The 19,288-nt window shown below is 47.3% G+C and overlaps 1 protein-coding gene, 1 non-coding gene and 1 pseudogene across 2 annotated transcripts in view; 1 reads left to right on the top strand and 2 right to left on the bottom strand.

Annotated features, from left to right (window-relative positions):
• Positions 1–19,288, top strand: part of LOC146183741 (uncharacterized) — an 81,335-nt gene that overhangs the window by 32,733 nt on the left and 29,314 nt on the right. The gene's annotated exons all lie outside the window — the stretch shown is intronic.
• Positions 3,539–4,326, bottom strand: LOC146183742 (uncharacterized; annotated as a pseudogene).
• On the bottom strand, positions 15,422–15,494 carry TRNAS-CGA (transfer RNA serine (anticodon CGA)). The gene has a single exon. It is a non-coding gene; the product is annotated as a tRNA-Ser (tRNA).

Consider the following 19,288-nt stretch of genomic DNA (forward strand, 5'->3'; position numbering starts at 1 on the left):
TACGTAAGCTTCGCGCCTAGCAACGCTTGCAAAGTGGGGCACAACAAACAGGCGAAAACTTCACCAGTTTCATAGAAGATGTCGTCGCCCTCTGCAAGCACGTAAACCCTACCATGATCGACGCCGATAAGATCGGGCTCATTATGCAAGGCATTGACGATGACGCCTTCTAGATGGTCGTCGCCAAAAAAGCCCCGAACTGTGCCCGATGTTATCAGCTTCTGCCAAAGCTTCAATGAGCTCCGCAAAAGGCGGCTTTCCACACAACGTGCTGGCCTTCAGTAGGCCACCCTTTCCAGCTTGGCTCTCTCCGGGGATGGCGCCCTGGGACCAGCAGTCGCTCATTCAGCACATTCAACAGTTTGTTCGTGAGGAAGTCGCACGCCAGCTTTCCTTGTCTACCTACCCGCCAGCGCCTGCGCTGCCGCTCACTCCCGCTCTTCAGCGTGTCATACAAGAGCACGTCGCTGAGGTTCTGCCATCACCTCCTCAGCAGCCCCTGGTGACGGCTCCTCTCACGTACGATGATGTTTTGGTCATCACCGATCATCAGTTCATCTGCTGGCTGTCTTCTTTGAAATATCCTTCTGGTCGACTGGCCCGTTGGGCTCTGAGGCTCCAAGAATACGACATTAGTCATCTATCGCTCTGGCCGTAAACATGCCGATGCTGATGCTCTCTCACGTTCTCCCTTGCCGTCTGAAGCCACTGCTGCTGTATCTGTTCTACATCCCACCAACATGCCCACCGATATGACTTCCGAGCAACGCAAAGACGCATGGATCGCTTCACTCCTGGATTTTTCATCTGGCCGAGCGTCACGACCTCCTTGCCGTTCTCTCCGTCGACAGTCTCATCATTTCGCCATCAGAGACGAGCTACTCTACCGTAGGAATTACCTTCCGGATAGTAGAAAGTGGCTGCTTGTAATTCCGACCCATCCGCGCTCTGTGATTTGCTCCCATTACCACGAAGATCCCCAGTGTGCCCACGCCGGCTTATTGAAAACGTTCACTCGCCTGCGACAGCGGTACTGCTTGCATGGGATGTACCATTATGTTCGTCGGTTCGTCCAATCCTGCCAAGAGTGTAGCGCAGAAAACGCCCACCTCGCCAGCCCGCCGCTCCTCTGCAGCCGCTGACCTGCCCAGCTCAGCCCTTTGAGCGCATTGGAATCGACCTGTACGGCCTGCTCCCTAACACATCAACAGGCAATCGCTGGATCATCGTTGCAATTCATCGCCTCACACGCTACGCCGAAACGGCACCTTTGCCATCTGCTACAGCCCAAGACATTGCCTCCTTCATTCTTCATCACATCGTTCTTCGCCACGGGGCTCCCAAAGAATCGCTGAGTGACAGAGCGCCTTCCTTTCTGAGGTTGTCGAAGCTGTTCTTAGAGATATAAAAATCGTTCACCACGCCATCTCCGCGTATGATTCGCAAACAAATGGAATGGTTGAGCGTTTTTAGCCGCACCATGGGCGACATGCTGGCAATGTATGTCGCTTCCGACCACTCCAACTGGGACCGCGTTCTTCCATTCGTCACATTCGCTTATAACTCTGCCATTCAAGCAACCACCGGATTCTCACCATACTTCCTCCTGTACGGTCATGAGCCTTCTTGTACCATGGACACCATTCTCCCTTACCAACCCGATTCTTTCGAATTCACGACTGTTTCATAAGCTGAAATTTATGCTGAAGAATGCCGCCAGCTTGCCCGGTCCTTCACTTCTCACGCCCAGCAACAGCAGGAACCCCCCCCCCCCCCCCCCCCCCCCCCCCCCCCGAGATCAATCTGCACTTCTTCCTACTTACCGTACAAACTCTTTGGTCTGGCTATGGGTACTTTCCTCCAGTCCCGGCCTTTCATCCAAACTTCTGAGCAAGTATCAGGGCCCCTACCGTATTGTCAAGCAAACATCCCCCGTCAACTACCTCAGTAACCGCCTGAAACCTTACTGCGATCCTGTCATCGGCACATCGCCATAAGCCGCCAGGATGGCGTCGTTTCGCGTGGAGCTAGGAAGTTGTAAATTAGGTGTTCGGCTCTAATATGTTAAGCGCCTGATGCTGAAGAGAACGACGACAACCATGTTCAACACGTAACGGTCCGGAAAGAAAACGACGACGAAGCTCGCTCCGGCGCTCGTGCGTGTGCTGACACAAGTTCAACGACTGATCGCCGAACGTTCCATTGACTGTTGATGGCGTAGCGCCCTGTTCAGGGTCTTTTATTACACTGTGCTTTTTTGCAGCAGTTGAAGCAAAGGCTTTGTTTGTTTAGTCAATTCTGGAATGAATCGGGAACAGTGATTAGCAAGACCTAAAAATCTGCGCATTTCTGCAACGTAACGTTCTTCGGCGGCTTTATATCTGCAATTGCGCGAACCTTCGCCGGATCCGGGCGTATGCCATCTTAGCTCACGCGATACCCTAGAAAACAAAGCTCGTTTTCGCTGAACTGGCACTTTTCTTTAGGGTCACGCCGTTTTCGGCTAAGCGTTCTGAGGTGCACAACAAGCGTTCTTCGTGTTCCTTCTGAGTAGACCCGAAAACAAGGATATCGTCCATTAAGTTCACTACCCCCGGAATTCCATCAATGATCTCACACATTTGTTTTTGAATATACTCGGGTGCCAAAAACATGCCAAATGGTAGCCGCTCGGAGCAATAACGGCCAAATGGAGTAATGAAAGTTGTCAGCAGTTGACATTCCTTTGCTAACTTCACTTGGTGGAAACCAGTTCGCATCGAGTCTGGAAAACTTAACTGCCCTACTGAGCAACCCGGAGTGTCTCGTCCACAGTGTGGAGCCCAAACCGTTCACGTTGCATCGATTTGTTCAATTGAGTCAGGTCAACGCATATTCACACTTGTACTGACGGCTTCAAGACGGCCACTATGCCGGCACACTACTTCGTAGGCCCTTGAACTTTACGAATGACCCTATTCTTTTATATCTCTTCCAGGGCTTGTTTTACCCCGTCTCGAAGTGGGAAGGGTATGCGACGAGCAGTGTGAAGGGCATAGGGCACAGCGTCTGGCCTAAGACGAAATACAGTATTCGCCTTTCATGGTCCCCAAAGCACGGAATAAGAAACTGAATCGTGTCGGCACTACCCGGTGAGCTGATGCCTCGTCCATAAACTTCCTATTCCCAACGCTTCTATTGCCGGTAAGCCGAGAGTCACATTGCCCACCGAATTGACAACGCAAACATCCTGCCTAACCGAAGCATGTTTCCACAGAATGTCGGCAGTAAACATTCCCTTCACATCAAACCGCTCACCGCCTGGTTCCATCAAATTAACATCAGTAGACTTTAGTACCTTAGGCAACGCTGTAAATGACCCTGGCACCACATTTACCTCGGCTTCCGTGTCAACTTTGGCCGAAATAACTACACCATTAATAACAATCTGAACAAAGGGTGACTTTGCTGATGTCGCAGACAAAATCCCCACGGAAAACGTCCCAAAGTTCCTGTTCGGATGCTCACCCAGAGTACTGTCGACTCCTACCTCCAAATGCTATACTTCGGGTTCCGTGGTCCAGTGTGTCCGTGAGCAGACAACCGCGAAATGTCCCCGGCGCTGGCACCTGTAGCACGGCGCTCCCCTGGCAGGGCACGACGAACTGAAATGAGGACCTCTACCGCAAGCTGCACACTTGAGGTGCTCCGGATTTTTCTGGTTCGGTGTCCGCCTATGAACAGTGCCGACTTAAGCGCTCGTCAGAGAACCACCACGGTCCACGCTGTTGCGATGATTCTACTGTTACCGTTGCACAGCTTCTTTCAGGCGGTCCTTGCTGGAAGCACTTTCTAGAGTCAGCGCCGCAGTCATTTGAAGAGCTTCTGACAACTTCATGTCTCGTATTCCAACTACAAAGCGGTCTAGAATCATATGCTCTTCCATCTCCCTGTAGTCACATCTATCGTCCAGCGTATGTAACTCCGTAACATACTGATCTACGGACTTCCCTGGTCCTTGGTGGCGGCGATGAAAGCACGCGCTTTCGTAGACTAGGTTCCGTGTGGCAACAAAATGGGTATCGAACCGTTTTTTCACCACGTCGTATTTCTTTGGGTCTTCCTCAGACAAGCTGAAAGTCTTGAAAATATTGCGTGCCTGTCGTCCCATCATGTACAGCACGAACGCACTTGAGCCTCTTGAGTTTGCTCGTTAAGTACCGAGGCAAATTGGTAGTAATCGAATTCTTGTATCCACTCAGGCCATTCGGACGTCTTGTCAAAGTTGAAGCTCGCTGGCGGCTGCACCAAGAAAGGCTGGGAGGCAACCTTCGTTTCTTGCGCCATTTTTTGTTGCTGTTATTCGAGCTGTTAACGATGATGCTGGCGGCCTGCCACAAGCAGTAGCCTTACAACTACCGCGGGTCCAGTGAAATCCAGACATCCACTTCTGACACCATGTGGAGTTCGATGGACGACACTTCTAAGGTGCGTGGCCGCCCCTGTACCAGGCCGCAGGGAACTACCCCGTTTATTTACATGACAAGTATATTGTTAAATTAGGCGTTTTATGCACTCATATGCGCAGAAGGAAGGAAGAAGAAGAATCTCGTGAGTTTTGGAGAAGACGACGTTCGAGCAGTGTCGGCTGGTGCCTGGTTGACGCTGCTGTGTTTCTGTGTGCTGCGTCATCTTTCACTAATCTCTTGGCCTTACCTTGCCACGTATCATCTTGGTGGAGGTGACAAAGACCCCGTGCGCACAGAATAGAATAGAAGAGTAAAATAGCACAGAAAAAGCTGGATTTGCACAGTGGCCGCCACCTACCTGGGCTCACAACGACGTCAGCAACGACCACTATGACCTCTGAGGCAGCCCCTACGATCCCAGCAACATCGATTCAGCCAGTGGTACTTACGAAGATCCGCCACCCTTCCATCTTTAATGGCTAAGACAAGCCGGACGTTGACGACTGGCTAGATGACTACGAGCTCTGCAGCAGAAACAACCACTGGCACATAATCTTCTATTTGGCGGGAACCGCTCGGATGTGATTTTAAAATCACGAGCAAGAGCTAATGAGCTGGTAAATCTGTAAACAAAAGCTTCAGTACTTGTTCGGGAAGCCGTTTGGGCGGGCGCTCGCCGCAAAAACGGAACTTTCTACTCGCACCCGATCCCCCACTGAGTCCTACCTTGCATATATTCAAGACGTGCTTTCGTTGTGCCGCAAAGTGAACAGCTCCATGCCAGAAAGTGACAAGATAGGGCATATCCTCAAGGGTATAGCGGATGATGCGTTGAACATCCTCTTCTGCACGGATTGCTTTACCGTCGATTCGGTACTTCAAGTCTGTCTAAAATTCGAGCAGGCTAAACAACGACGTCTCGTACGTCGCATTGAGCACCTTCCCAACACGGTGGCTACATTATCCTGCGCTGACCTGGCGCCTTTGCAACAGCCTTCTCATCCAGCGAACATGACTAGGATTATTCGAAGAGAACTCGAGGCCTTGGCTCCTGCACCACTCATCTCCACTGCCCGACACCATGGCCATGATACAGGCCGTTGTTCCCCAGGAACTTGCCAACATCGGCCTCTCCTCCAGCACCGTGCTGCCACCGTCACCATCGCACCCTGTTCCTGTAGTGGCTGCTGCTACCGCCAGCCAGGCTTCCCCACGTTGCTACCTTAGCCGCAATCCTGCAGAGTGGCGCACCTCAGACGACAGGCCCATTTGTTTCATTTGCTGTCGCGCCGGCCACACATTGCGTTATTGCCGTAGCCGTACCTTCTTCGCCCCTCGCTCTTATTACAACGCCGACCGTCGATACTACAATGGACCTCGACACTTCCTTGCCCAACCAGAGGAGCCCCGCCCCGCCTATGATGGACCTGGACATTACCTTCCTCAAACAGATCAGCCTCGCTCCGAAACCGTCCCCACTACCCGTCGCTTCAGCCGATCTTCATCCCCACTGGCTCGTCGATCCCGTTCAACGGGGCCTCGTCGGTGCCTGGATGACGCTGCTGTGTTTCTGCGTGCTGTGCCATCTTGGACTAATCTCTTGGCCTTACCTTGCCACGTATCAATATATACAGACACTGAGTATCTCACTCATACGCCTGACATTACAAACGTACACGTGCACTTGTGTGATAGTACATATCTTAGTAAATAGCGATAGTGCCACACATGTGTCATCTTCATGGTTAAATTTGTTTTGGTAGCTGCGTGTTCTAAGGCACCCTGATCTAGCTTAAAATAAGGGGGCACTGCCTCTTGAGTTATCAGAGAAAGCTTCCTGCCTGATCTGCCTTTACCACTTTCGGTATAGTTCTACACTGTGTCTCTTTTCCAATTTTTACTTTCTGTGTTTTCAGCTGTTGCTTTACCCTTTTTAGTTCTTAGTCCTTGTGACCAGCATACTTTTCAGTTTTCTAGTTCTTTTCCTCCGTTGTTAGTCAACGCTCTCTAGGTATAAGTATTTTTTTACTTTAGTCGCCCGCCTGTTACTGTCCAATTTCCTCAGGCATTCCTCATATAATACTTTACTCTCAGCTTCATGTACTTCGAAAGATGCCCAGCCCATATCTCCATGTACCACCTCATTTGTGGTTTTGCCGTGGGCACCCACATTTCCGAATGTAATCCCGGGCACCATAATTCCTTTCCAAATACCCCTCAGCACTGGTACCTGTTGTGTCCGCACAATGCTCTATGCTTCATTATCTCAGCATCTCTTCGCCCTTTTGCCCGAAGTCATTGCTCATGCTTTTCAATTTAGGCCAATCCTTCGTGTACCCATACACCGAGATATTTATGTTTGCCACTCAGGGGTATTTCATGACTTCGTATTTTAGGACCCTGATCAGTTGAGCCGTTGAAAATCACCAGGCCCGACCTAACTGTGCTCAAACTGAAGCCTAGAGAGTCCCCTTCGTCTCTGCAATACTTAACTAGAGTTTGCAATTCTTCCTAACTATCTGCTAGCAGCCCAATATCGTCTGCATACATCAAACTGGGGAGACGCTGCTCTACCGCCTTTCCGCCTAATCTATATGGCAGGTTAAAACCTAGGTTACTTTCTTGTATCCTCCGTTCTACTTTTATCATATAAAGTACCAGCGCGTCACATGAGCGCCTCCTGCTGGCAAGACAGGCGACACGAACACGCACAATCTAATGATGCATACGGGTAGAGATTTTCGTCTGCTTGCGATTGCACGTGCTAGAAAATATCGTCGTCGAGCTGTATTTCAGCATAGCATAATGATTTCGACTTTGTTTCGCCCGAAGGCGCGGATGTTATTGACGTTGCCGACAACTGATTTCGACCTGCTCGCCAGGGACTTAAGTGAAAAACGGTAACCAACAGCAGCTACGAAAGCTTGGCGGTTGGCGTGCAGGAAATATCAGCTGGGGTCGTATTACGGGCCGCTGTATAATTGAGAGCACTCTAAAACGCCCGCTCCTATTGGTCGCCGTCACCATCTTGAAAAGTTGCGTCACGGGATACTGCGATTGCATCGGAGAGGCAAAAAAACTGGTGACGTCCGCGTACCTAATTATGCCCGTGGTTTTAAACTATTTTTGTAGAGCGCGATGAGACGGTCTAAAACGTTTTAGAGCGAAAATGGCGGCGGCGTCATCGGTGGAGTGGTGGCTGCGGCGCTGAAGCGGCAACGCCGGCGCGAGCAACGACGAAGGGCGGTCTGTGAGAATGCGTTCTACTTTTCGGCGACTTGTTTGGACATCTATTTCGACTTGAAAATGCGAAAGCAGAATGGTGGTGCGACGAACGCGCAAATGAACTGTGATGAAGTTTGCAGTCGACCGCTCTGACGGTGCGGCTGTCATGCGTGCTCCGATCTCTTTTTTTTTTCTTTTTTTTTTTGCCTCCGGAGGATTTCGTCTCCGCAGGTAGTCGGCCTCTCATAACTGACGGTGAGCAAGTGCGTGCGTCAAATGGCTGAACTCAACTGCTGCAATGTTGGCACTGAAGTGTGGTTGGGCTCCCCAGTGCGCCCAAAGCAAAAGGCGGAGGCGAAGGCGGCATACAGTACAAAACGAATGAAAACGAGCGAGGTTGGTAGTGTAGGCTCAACCGCGTTGCTTTTCCCCGTGTTCGTTTAACTGAAGCATTTGTGTGTGAGACATTCGTGCAGACATAAAAGTTTATTTTGCCTGTGCTCCGCGGTCGATCTTTCTTTTTTTTCTATTTCTTAAAGAAATATAAACAAAGCCCCGATTACACTGCTTTCGATATGATTTCACCGCACATTTAGGACCATCACACAGTACCTTGACTTCAGACGATGCGCAAAAGCCGGCACTAGCCGTCGAATCAGCTGTTTTACTGAAAAACGCCATTTTCACGGTTTGTTTACCTCTGCCAGTGCGCCCTCGCGGCAAAAGAAGCTACCCACGAAAGCGTTTAATTGCAAAACTGTAGCTCCTTCATGATTTCTTTGATGATGTTAAACTTGAAATGCGGCTTTATGAAACATAAAGCTTTACGTAAATTATTCACATGCTATATCTATAAAAAAAATTAGCAAACGGCTCCTTGATGTGCGAATAAACCTCTTATCATGAAAATAAGCGGCCCGAGGCGGCGCCCTGGCGATCATTGGTTGATTCCGATTGTTGTCACGCGCTGACGTCTCGCCGAGGCATCACGGCGTCGTCATTTTGACGTCACGCTCTAAAACTTTAGAGCGAGTTCCGTAATTCGGCCCCTGGCTAGACATGTTGAACGAAAGTAAGATGCTGCTCTCTCAGCCTGGTTAACCGGCGCTGTGAGCTCCTATCTGGCGTCCGAAAAATAAAAATATTTGAACTGTAAAAAAAATGATGGCTCGATCCGACGTAAGCCACCGTGACCTGCTACCGCGCTAGAGCTACTAGAGCTACCCATGCTCACACCTACTGACGCCTGCTCACGCGCTGATTGGTCCTGGCGCGGCAGGCCTGAATGGCGCCGTGCAAGCATGCGGCGCCATCTGGCGCTGTCAAGGCGATCTGGGCATGCAAAGCGGCCCGCCTCGATCGGCTCCGATAGCTTCCGCTATCGGTAATCTATCGCGGTTCTCTGTTTATTCGCGTGTATAACAACTCCGCACAAAGGACCATCAGTAACGAATAAATTGGTAGGATTGTTTGACCAATACTGAGCTGCTGGTAGAGTGATTACAGCGATACATTTTTTCCACATCCGCTTTGCTGCTGCTGCCTGGTGCGACTCGCCTGGCGTCTGCTAGCTCCGCTGTTGAAGGTGTCTTGCGAATAAATAATGCAATAATGCTACAGTAGCCAAAGTAGTCAGGAACGTAACGAGATTAGCGGCAGGGAAAAAGTCAGACGTTCCACCAGTGACGAAGGACGAGGTCAAGAAAGCATTAGAAACTATGAAAAGGGGGAAATTGGCTGGAGAGGATCAGAAAACTACAGATTTGCTAAATGATGGGGGGGGGGGGGGGGAGGGGGGATATTGTGCTAGAAAAACTGGCCACCCTGTATACGCAGTGCCTGGTGTCATCGACGGTAGCGGAACCATAGAAGAATGCAAACATTATGCTCATTCATAAGAAAGGGGACTCTAAGGACCTTAAAAATTACAGACCAATCAATCTACTGTCTGTTACGTACAAGTTATTTACTAAGGTAATCGCTAATAAAATCAGGACAACCTTAGACTGCAATCAAGCAAAGGATCGAGCAGGTTTTCGGAAACGGAACTCTACTATCGATCATATCCATACCATCAATCAGGTGATAGAGAAATTCTCGGAATATAATCAGCCCTAATACATAGCATTCATTGATTACGAAAAAGTATTTGACTCAGTTGATACATCGGCGGTTATGCAGGCATTGCGAAATCAGGGTGTAGACGAGCCGTACGTGAAAGTGCTTGAAGATATATATAGTGGCTGCACAGCAACTATAGTTCTGCATAAAGAAAGTGACAAAATTCCCATAAAGAAAGGTGTTAGAGAAGGAGACACAATCTCCCCAGTACTATTCACAGCTTGCTTAGAGGACGTATTCAGAGACTTGGAATGGGAGCAGTTAGGGATAAGGGTAGATGGAGAATACCTCCGTAATCTGCAATTTGCTGATGACATTGCCTTGCTAAGTAACCTAAGTGACTCAGGGGATGAACTGCAAATAATGATTGATGATCTAGACAGGAAAAGTGGAAAGGTTAGCTTGAAAATCAATATGCAGAAGACTAAGGTAATGTTCAACAGCATCGGGAAGGAACAGCAGTTTACATTAGGTAGCGAAGTATTGGAAGTAGTAGGCGAATATGCCTACTTAGGACAGGTATAGTAACCGCAGATCCGGACCATGAAAAGGAAATAACAAGAAGAATAAGATTGGGATGGAGCGCATTTGGCAAGCACTCGCAGATTATGACTAGCAACGTACAGGTATCGCTCAAGAGGAAAGTATACTACAAGAGTTGCATCTTACCTGTACTCACGTATGGGGCTGAAACGTGGAGGCTAACCAAGAGGATTCTACTTAAGTTGAGGACAACCCAGAGGGCTATGGAACGAAAATTGGTAGGGGTAACATTAAGAGATAGGAAGCGTGCAGAGTGGGTCAGAGAAATAACTCAAGTTATCGACATTGTAGTGGAAATTAAGAAGAAGAAATGGGCATGGGCAGGACATGTAGGGCGAAGAGAGGATAACCGATGGTCGCTTAGGGTAACAAACTAGATTCCAAGGGAAGGAAAGCGTAGCAGGGGGCGGCAGAAAGTTATGTGGGCGGATGAGATTAAGAAGTTCGCAGGGGTCAAGTGGATGCAGCTAGCACAGGTCAAGGGGAGAAATATGGGAGAGGCCTTCGTTCTGCAGTGGGTGTAGTCAGGCTGATGATGATGATGATTATGGATGCATTTTTTTATGCGATAGGCTTCCCAGTAAAGCAGCGCGAAAGTCCAACGTTTATTACAGCGTTAGCCCATTCCGAAGCGCCGTCCGCCGCCGCTTGGATGTGAAACCAGGTAAGCCAGCGGCGTCTAGGGCAGGCGGGGTGCGGCGGCGCGGTTCACGTAAGGTTCACGTCTCCCGGCGCGCCAGCGGGCGGCGCCGTTGCCGAAAGCTGCGCACTTGTGCAGATATGCTCTTGGGACCCGAGTACAGCATGCAGCCTTAATTTACACCAGGTTGAAATTGCACGAGTGCGGCGTCAATGAACGCGTCAATGAAGTAAATAAATAATTGTGCTTCCCCTTTTCGGAGTCAGATCTGCGTGTCCGTGCGCGCTCACAAAGTATTCGCCGCGAGATCGATCTAAAGGTGGCGCCACCATCGCTGCGATAGTGGGGATTGGCAGCCGACGGCGCTCGCAAAAACGCATGCAGAGTATGTCTGCTTCCGAGTTTATGGCAGATTTGTTGGCGATGAAAACGTACCTGATGCATTGCATTAGCGATTTACTGTTTAGAGTGTTTAATATTGCAGAAACATTCCACGGATTTCGCCAATGCAGCAAAAAAAAAAAAACAGATGCGCAAATTTCCGGGAAACAAGACACGCAACCATCTGTTTTTTAGATTTACTGGCACCGCTTTGCACGCTTTTTGCGTTGTACGGCGCACACAGGCCTGCTACTTGGACCTGAACCTGACATATCTTATCACCGTTTCAACAGGCAAATTTATTGAGAAGTCAACGGAGATATACAACGTCCGTGCTCTGACCTGCAGTACTTTAGAATGAATCGAGGGAGCCTGGTTCATTATATCGCAATTGACTCTATAATTAAGCGCGTTAAATGTAGCACTGACAGCGTACTGCCCGGCAGGTTGCCGTAGACAGAGTGGACATCAAGCAAAAGTATTCCCCAAAAATGAGAATACGCCGACACTGTACAGGAAACCTCGCCGCACAGGAAAGCTGGCTGCTCACGTGTAAAGCGGTGAGTGGATTGAGTTTGCCGAGCTTCACAGGTGGGTGCTTCTTGCGGCAGATAATCTGGTAGTGTGTCGCTGTGAAATACTCTAAGTCATTTCCTGAAACCGAGGGAAGTATAAGGAATTTCTTATGTGTGTGAAGTTAATAAATGGCAAATTAGTAGTGTATATTTGTTTCAAAGACGAATTTCACCATGTGACAGAACTTTTATACACTTGACAAAATTTAGGACTATCAGCGTTTAATATTCAGTATTGTTAAAGTGCTAGATATGAATTAGTAGCTGCGGAGGCGTCGCAAAACCTGCGCTTGGTTGCTATCATATTCTGGCAAGGAAGTTTGAAGACTCAAGATTTCTTTATCATTGTAATTATTGTTGAGCAGTGACTTTGGGGGGGGGGGGGGGGGCAATTCTGTCATTTACTTCCAAAACAGGTGCCGGATATAAAACTATCTTGAAAGAACTGGAGTTCATCTTATTATGTGACTATATATATGTATTTATTCCCGAACTAAACACTGATGGTTAAGCCCGTATGAAGCTGTTTTATTTCCTTTATCAGAAACAACCAGTTTGCTCGAAAGACAGCACAGACGAAAAGGGGTTCTAATGATTCCAATGAGCTACTATGTGCACACTGATCTTCATGTATTATGTAATAATGTAATATTTAGTGTAACAGGTGATGGGAAAATTTATTTCTCAAACGTTCGAGCATTTCTCTAAAGCGAAATGGGCTCACTACCACTAGCTGTTACGGATGCACAAACGCCTTCATTAGAAAAAAAAGAAGAAAATAAATGTATACATGGGTTTAACTCGCCATGCGACATCGGATATATGACGTATGATGTAGGGGCGGACCTCGGTGTCGTTGACCACGTGCGATTTTTTAACGTGCAGTCAAACCCCAAGGCCGAGGAGCGCGTTTCGAAACGGCCGGGATCGAACACCCCGTTCTAGAAATCAGCAGTCGAGCGCGCTACTACTGAGACACCGCGTCAGATGTTTAACAGCAAAAAACATCTACTCAGACACCTCTATCGTGGATACAAAAGCTTGTTCAAACTGGCTTTTGCTATGCAGCAGTCTGCGGTCGCATGTTTCAGTAGCTGCGGTATTCCAAACAGAAACGAGAATATAAGATTTTTGTGTGTTTGAATTAAATTGTATTGAGGGCAGCAACCTGGTTTGCTTTGACACGGCGCCTAACGACAGCACCGCTTCGTTTGAGACACCACGAGTCAAAGAACCTCAGGCGCCGAAGACCGCGACTGATGATGTCCTTTCCAGCATGATGTACTCGATATGGGCAAGTATTTTTTTTTAATTAGGCGTGGGGTGATAGTCTCTTGATAGTTTTTTTTGAAGAGGCAGATAGGTAAACAGAAGCGCACTGGAACCACGAAACAAACAAAAAGCACTCTTTTACACGTCACACGAGAACACGTAAATCACTGCGGACTGGCGCGCGGCGCGAACACGCATCCACACTGAGTAGGGTTCGCCGCTATGCCGCTGCTAGGGGCGACTCTTGCTCGATCTCAAGGTCAATACCCAAGCATTGTGCTTGAAAAGCACGCAGACTGCGAAATAGACGCCAGCTGAAATAGTTGTAACATGCAGCAACGAAGACAGTGGGCAAAAGCCATCGAGTCAAGAAGCAGAAGCGGAGAGCTTTCTCTCGGATGCCCAGACAACACAGACAAAGCAGACACGGGGAGCTATCCTGTGTTGTCACTGCTCTTTGCTCTGCTGACTCTACGTCACACTTGTTTGATGACGTCATGTTTTTTACCTATGTACACGTTTTCCTCACAGAGGTGTCACTGTCGATGGGTTTTGAAAAACGGAATCTTCGCCTGGCTTGTATTTAAAATCAAATTAGTATATGTTCGCGGCAAAATGAGAGGTTGGGATTGCTCGCGGAGCATCTCTGTATAACCAGGAAAGCAACCGTATTCCTTCTGACGCTTCAAAAGTTGGTGCCTATACTCCTTTATTGTTTGTTTTGAAGTCTTTTCATGCATGGTCTTTGAATTTAGTGCATCAAATGTGTTGTTCGTGCACATCAAAAATCTTTCAGTGGGTTGAGAGTCAGCAAAACCTTCTAGTTTTAGGTCACAACTTTCGGCAAGTGTTGCTGCCACATAAATACTGTCATTGCGTGCGCCTTTCATTGGTTGCCTGCGCCATTCAATATCTCCTCTGCTTAATTCGTTTGCCAAGTGGAACTCTTCCTTTTGCTGCAGATTGTGCAGCCGCTCTACTTGGTGTTGTGCTGACATATTCCCATTGATGCCAATGACTGTTTTTTCTTCATGTGCTAGAGAATTTCGCACAATTTTCAACATCTGGCAATGGTCGAGAAATGCAGCTATAGGTTTTTGGTGGCAGTATGAGGCAATGTTGCTTCCAAGTAATTCACTTTCCTGAGGTGACACCGAAGCTCTCGCAACATGGGCAAATTACGTGGAGCTTGAGAATGCAGCAGGCTTTGTGTCATTAAATTTGCACGCTGCTTACCAACAAGGCCATCGACAAAAGAGAACCTAAGGAGCAGTTTTTCCATCCATTGATAGCCACTGCCATAACAACAAAAATTGATTTTGCCTGAGGAAGGCAATCACCATCGCCTTTTATGTCCATGTCAGTAAATTGCTCGAAATAATGCCTTAAAATGACCTTTTTCCACTAGACCCGCTTCTGATCGCCACCAGGCTGCACACAGTTTGGTGGCCTCGGCTTTTCATCTCAGCACATTTAATTTTTAGTTCCTTCAATGTCTCAGAATGAGTGATGAATAATGAACTGGACAAGAAGAGCAGAAACAGAGGTCATAAAGTTATTTGCAGAAGACTAAGGTGGTGATCATCAGTCTCGAGAAGAAACAGCAGCTTAGAATAGGTGGAAAGCACTGGAAGTGGTAGGCAGATATGTCTACTTAGGACAGGTAGTGACCGCAGATCTGGAGAATGAAAGGGGAATCACTTGGAGAATAAGGTTAGGATGGAGCGCATTTCGCAAGTACTCACAATCATGACTAGCAGCTAACTGGTATCGCTGAAGAGGAAAATGTATGATGGTTGCGTCTCACCAGTACTTAGTTATAGGGCACAAATGTGGAGGCTAGGGAGATGTATTTCACCGAATTTAAAGACAATCCAGAGAGCTATGGAATGTAAAATGTAGGCGTAAGGTAAGGTTGAGAAAAAGGAAGCGGGCAGAGTGGATCAGGGAACAAACTCAAGTCAATGACATTGCAGTCGAAATCATGAAGGAGAAATGAACATAAGCGGAACATGCAGATCAATTAGGGGAAATGAGGGTGCTCGTTATAATACATGAAGGAAAGAAGCCAACAGTCGGCGAGGCCAAGGAAAGCGTTGGGGATGTTACTTCATGTCTTTTTTTTTGTTAATGTTTACTTCGATAATCACAGAAATTAGTAATGTAATCTGTTTAGGGGAAAGATAATTAAACACAAAGTAGAAGAAAAAACAACGTGCCGATGGTGGGAACCGAACCCACGACCTCCGAATATCGAGTCCGGTGCTCTTCCAACTGAGCTACATCGGCCGCTGTCCCCCCTGCTACTTTCTTGGGTATTTATGTTGTCTGTATACGAACCTTGAGAGTGCTCACCAGCGCCACCCTCAGCCATAGCGGCGGACGTGGAACGTCTTTTGTACCGCCAGCGTCACGTAGAACGTGATTAAGAGCGAGGGCGAAAGCTGTGCTAGAACCCTCTTACGCTACCTATGGCTTCAAGACTGCCAGAACCGAGACCCCCGTAAGCTACAAGCAGATCAATTAAGGGGAACTGAGGGTGCTCGTTATAATACATGAAGGGAAGAAGCCAACAATCGGCGAGGCCAAGGAAAGCGTTGGGGATGGTACTTTATGTCTTTTTCTTTTTTTTTAATGTTTCCTTGGATAATCAGAAATTAGTAATGTAATCTGTTTAGGGGAAAGATAATTAAACACAAAGTAGAAGAAAAAACAACGTGCCGATGGTGGAACCGAACCCACGACCTCCGAATAACGCGTCCGGTGCTCTTCCGACTCAGCTACATCGGCCGCTGTCCCCCCTGCTACTTTCTTGGGTATTTATGTTGTCTGTATACGAACCTTGAGAGTGCTCACCAGCGCCACCCTCAGCCATAGCGGCGGACGTGGAATGTAATTTGTACCGCCAGCGTCACGTAGAACGCGATCAAGAGCGAGGGCGAAGGCTGTGCTAGAACCCTCTTACGCTACCTATGGCTTCAAGACTGCCAGAACCGAGACCCCCGTAAGCTACAAGCAGATAAATTAAGGGGAACTGAGGGTGCTCGTTATAATGCGTTATAATGCTTCCAACCCGGGAGATCTGATACCAGCTATCTCAGCTTGATGTGGAGAGCACTGAAAAACTGAAATATTCATTGGTCTACTGATCAAAAAGACGCGTTGGATTTTAGTTCCCAGTGATGAGACATTAAAGCTGGCCTAGAAAACATGTTGGAGCATATCAGGTTGTGTGTTATGTGTGTAAGCAAGAATCATTGTTTAAAATAGGCTAGAAGCAGTCACTCAAGATCCCTTATTATTCAGTGTCACTAGGCTACAGTGATAAGCATGCGCAAGAAGTAAGTTATTCACACACATATACACACATGAAGTCATTGTTGATTGTTATTCTTAGATTAACCTTTCTTGCCTAACTTAAATCTACAGGCTGTGTCTAGTCCCTTGTACTCTGGCCTCGTGCCGTTCTGTTGCACTCGGAAACTTAAAACTACTTGTCTTCCCTTTCTCGGTGTCCTAACAGAGCTTGGGTTTTAGAGGGTTGTGGAGGTGATGACTTGCCAAAATTGTTTGCAGAATATTTTTAAACCCCAAAAATGTTTGCCATATTTTAATGAACATGCTGTAAAGAACGGGGGAAGCCTTAAAGCGGTAAAGAAGAAATTGTGCATAGGCAAAAACCAGATGTATGCGATAAGGGACAAGGCGGGCAACGTCATCACTAATATGGAAAAGATAGTCAAAGTAGCCGAGGAGTTCTATACAGATCTCTACAGTAGCCAAAGTAGTCAGGACCGTAATGAGATTGGCGGTAGAGAAAAACAGTCAGACGTTCCACCAGTGACGAAGGACGAGGTCAAGAAAGCACTAGAAACTATGAAAAGGGGGAAATCAGCTGGAGAGGATCAGATAACTACAGATTTGCTGAAGGACGGGGGGGATGTCGTGCTAGAAAACCTGGCCACCCTGTATACGCAGTGCCTGGTGTCATCGACGGTACCGGAACCATGGAAGAATGCAAACATTATCCTCATTCACAAGAAAGGGGACTCTAAGGACCTTAAAAATTACAGACCAATCAGCTTACTGTCTGTTACGTATAAGGTATTTACTAAGGTAATCGCTAATAGAATCAGGACAACCTTAGACTGCAATCAAGCAAAGGACCAAGCAGGGTTTCGGAAACGGTACTCTACTATCGATCATATCCATACCATCAATCAGGTGATAGAAAAATGCTCGGAATATAACCAGCCCTTATACATAGCATTCATTTATTACGAAAAAGCATTTGAGTCAGTTGAAACCTCGGCGGTGAAGCAGGCATTGCGAAATCAGGGGGTAGACGAGCCATACGTGAAAGTGCTGGAAGATATATATAGCGGCTGCACAGCAACCATAGTTCTGCATAAAGAAAGTAACAAAATTCCCATAAAGAAAGGTGTTAGGCAAGGAGACACAATCTCCCCAGTACTATTCACAGCTTGTTTAGAGGAAGTATTCAGAGACTTGGAATGGGAGCAGTTAGGGATAAGGGTAGATGGAGAATACCTCAGTAATCTGCGATTTGCTGATGACATTGCCTTGCTAAGCAACTCCGGGGATGAACTGCAAAGAATGATTGATGACCTAGACAGGAAAAGTAGAAAGGTAGGCTTGAAAATCAATATGCAGAAGACTAAGGTAATGTTCAACAGCCTCGGGAAGGAACAGCATTTTACATTAGGTAGCGAAATACTGGAAGTAGTAGGCGAATATGTCTACTTAGGACAGGTAGTAACCGCAGATCCGGACCACGAAAAGGAAATAACAAGAAGAATACGATTGGGATGGAGCGCATTTGGCAAGCACTCGCAGATTATGACTAGCAGCTTACCGGTATCGCTCAAGAGGAAAGTATACAACAGTTGCATCCTGCCTGTACTCACCTATGGGGCTGAAACTTGGAGGCTAACCAAGAGAGTTCTACTTAAGTTGAGGACAACCCAGAGGGCTATGGAATGAAAAATGGTAGGGGTAACATTAAGAGATAGAAAGCGTGCAGAGTGGGTCAGAGAAATAACTCAAGTTACCGACATTCTAGTAGAAATTAAGAGGAAGAAATGGACATGGGCAGGACATGTAGTGCGAAGAGAGGATAACCGATGGTCGCTGAGGGTAACAAACTGGACTCCAAGGGAAGGAAAGCGTAGCAGGGGGCGGCAGAAAGTTAGGTGGGCGGATGAGATTAAGAAGTTCGCAGGGGTCAAGTGGATGCAGCTAGCACAGAACCGTGTTAAGTGGAGAAATATGGGAGAGGCCTTCGCCCTGCAGTGGGCATAATCGGGCTGATGATGATGATGATGATGAATGAGCATAATTTTAAATGAATACCATTTGCAATGATAGTTTCATCAGCATGCTAGTTTACTCACATGATGTCCACTATCTGGAAAATCACTTTCTCCCTATGAAGAGACCCTGAAACTGCCCTAGAAAACTGATTTCGCAGCATGTAAGCCATAATTGGCAAGCCATGGCTTAGCAATTCTTGCTACTAAGCTTGCATGCAATTTGAAGAATGGCACTTAGCTCTCTCCAGACAGGAGATGATGGCTATAACAGGGCACGCTACTAGAGTAAAAAAAATAAATATATTCTGAGAAAAAAATTTTAGATTTTGAATGTAATGCATTGCCAGACAGTTTGAACTTATTTTCGAAATAATGTCATGTAAGAGCATATTTTAGTGTACCTTGTATAGCAGGTTGCATCTACAAGTGTCGAAGGGTCGGGAGCACTATGACAAATTCCAAAGTTCATATGGTCTCTGATAAGATGCCATCTCGAAGAAGTCTGTATGCCTGTTAAAATAAAGTCTCTACATATGTATTTAGCAGAATATAGCTTCATTCATGACGATGACGGTTCTAAGCAAACATCACATTGAAAGGCTGTGTATAGAGTGGGTGTAGAGCTCCTGGGAAAATTCCCACTGCGCATGGCATGTTGTGCCAGGAGGACCCATGCATAGATACATAGGCTAAGAATGATAGGCTTCCAATAAACCGATGAATCTACTTATGAACTCGTTTTGTTTCTTG

This window comes from Amblyomma maculatum, chromosome 7 (genome assembly GCF_055883805.1).
Source record: "Amblyomma maculatum isolate TAMU_Amacu chromosome 7, ASM5588380v1, whole genome shotgun sequence".
Taxonomy (NCBI): Eukaryota; Metazoa; Arthropoda; class Arachnida; order Ixodida; family Ixodidae; genus Amblyomma; species Amblyomma maculatum.